This window comes from Mus caroli, unplaced genomic scaffold (assembly GCF_978045245.1).
Source record: "Mus caroli unplaced genomic scaffold, Mus_caroli_1 scaffold_6, whole genome shotgun sequence".
In the NCBI taxonomy this organism is placed as follows: domain Eukaryota; kingdom Metazoa; phylum Chordata; class Mammalia; order Rodentia; family Muridae; genus Mus; species Mus caroli.
In genome coordinates, this window is record NW_028227261.1 from 56,092,542 (window position 1) to 56,095,000 (window position 2,459).

At 46.0% G+C, this 2,459-nt stretch overlaps 1 pseudogene; it reads left to right on the plus strand.

Moving 5' to 3' along the window:
* The first annotated feature begins 902 nt into the window (after positions 1 to 902).
* LOC110293764 (U6 snRNA-associated Sm-like protein LSm2 pseudogene) lies at positions 903 to 1,769 on the plus strand (annotated as a pseudogene).
* The last annotated feature ends 690 nt before the right edge of the window (positions 1,770 to 2,459 follow it).

Genomic DNA, 2,459 nt, shown 5'->3' on the forward strand with positions numbered 1-2,459 from the left:
AGAGTAGATTCCTACCTGGTTGACTGAACTCCAGAAAACTTTGCCTCTCGGGTGCTCAGGACTGGCTTCTCTTGGAAAGGAGAACAATTTTGTACCTCAGTTTCCCTGGAAGTAATACTGATCTTTCTTGCTGCTTGCATGCTCCCTGTTATATTAGTGCAGATATTCCTTGTTGCAAGAAATGAAAACCCATTCAAGGGAGCTTTAGCAAAAGCTCTTCCCAAGGAAGTGCTGGCCCCAAGGCTATGGCTTTGAGATGGCCCTGTGGCCTGTTGCTCAGGCTAGGTACTCTTCCAGACTCCCAGACCTCAGCACACAGTGTGATGGCAGAGCAGTTCTTCTCAGAGCCCATCTCTAGTGGGTGGCCATCCGTGCTATGATTTCAGGCCACAAGTCTATGTCCTCTTCTACTTGTTTTCTCAGGGCTCCAGAGACTTCTGCTGGACTTCTGTTCTCAGCCAGCCAAGGGGGGTAGGAATGGGGCAGATCATGGAGGATCAGGGTATCACTGCCTCTGGCTAGAACTCAGTATGACAGCTACAACTGTCTGGGAATCACAAGCTTAGAGCATGCCTAGAAGGGAGTTTATGTCAACTTGACACAGGCTAGAGCAGTGGTTCTCAACCTTCCAAATGCTTTGACCCTTTAAGACAGTTCCCCATGTGGTGGTGACTGCCAACTATAAAACTATGGTTATCACTAAGTTATAACTGTAATTTTGCTACTGTTATACATTGTACTGTAAATATCTGATATGCAGGATATCTGATATGTGATCCCTATGAAAGGGTTCTTGGGGGGGTAGCACTCTAGTGTCTGTTGCTTCTGGCAGCAGCTAGGCCCCAGGGTTTTCCTTACAGCCTTACTGCCCAAACCTCATGTGAGGAGACTTCTTGGAACTAATGGTTTTTCTGGTGGGGGGAAAACTTTCAGCAAGTCCAAGAGAACACCCACAAGTGCCAGGAGAGAATGGAAAGCCAGCCTTGCATTTCCGTGCTGGAGATCAGAATTTTGTGAGGCTCTTTCACTCCTTTTTCAGGTCCCTTGTGGCTAAGGATGTAGTCGTGGAACTCAAGAATGACCTGAGCATCTGTGGAACCCTCTACTCTGTGGACCAGTACCTCAATATCAAACCCTGAGAACTACCCTCACATGTTATCAGTCAAGAACTGCTTCATCAGGGGCCCAGTCGTCTGCTATGTGCAGCTGCCAGCGGATGAGGTAGACACACAGCTGCTCCACTGGATGCAACAAGGAAGGGAGCCCTTCAGCAGAAGCAGTGATTGCACCTTCCCCCTTCCCCTCACTTCCCCACTGGTGACCATAACTCGATGTCCAACTGAGGACAAGGACACCCCAGCCTAATACTTACAGTGTGTTTTGTTAATGATTATTTTTTTATTTTCAACTGAATGGATGAGAGATAATTACTCTGTTGAGAAGAAGGGAGGGCAAGAGAGCCAGGAACTGCAGACAAACATTCCTGCACTGGCTCCCAGTCTGTACCTTTTTCTCACTTTCCCTGGAGATGAGAGCTGCATCCTAGGCCCTTCCATGGAGACATGTAATACATTTGAGGGATAAAAAGATCTGTCACTCATCGGGAATAAAACATGATGCAAACTGATAAAAAAAAAAAAAAAAGAAGAAAAGAAAAGAAAGGAAAAGCAAAGCAAAGAAAAGATTGTTGGGGGATCATGACCCACAAGTTGAGAACCACTGGACTGAGTCATCTGAGAAGAGTGAACCCCAATTGAGAAAATGCCTCCATAAGGTTGGTCTATAGGCAAGCTTATAGGGCATTTTCTTAATTAGTGATTAATAAGAGAGGGCTCAGTTTATTGTGGGTGAGGTCATTGTTGGCCTGGTGGTCCTGAGCTCTACAAGAGAGCAAGTTAAGGAAGCCATGTAAGCTAAGTTGTGCAAGCCAGTAAGCAGCACCCCTCCATGGCTTCTGCATCAGCTCCTGTCTTCAGGTTCCTGCCATGTTTGAGTTCCTGTCCTGACTTATTCCCTTACTGATGGACTTCAGTATGGAAGTGCAAGCCAAACAAACCCCTTCTCCAATTTGCTTTTGCTTTATCATCATGATAGAAACTGTAGCTAAGACACCATGAAAGAGAAGAGTGGGCTGGGGATGGAACTCTGTCAGTGGAGTGCTTTACCTAGCATGAAGCTTTGGGTTCAGTCCCCAGAATGCAAACACCTGTGATTCCAGGACTTGGGAAATGGAAACAGGAAGATTAGAAGTTCAAGGTCATCTCCAGGTATACTGCCTGTTTGAGGACATCTTGAACTACGTGTGTGATGTCTCTGTTTCAAAACAACAAAAACAAATAGAGTTGGGGGACAGATATCTCAGAGAAAGCCATTTATGGTAGAATTTCCTGTCCTTAACTGGGAGATGCCTTGGGTTGGATGGATGTTCTGATGCCTTCAAATCAGATACAAAGACTGGG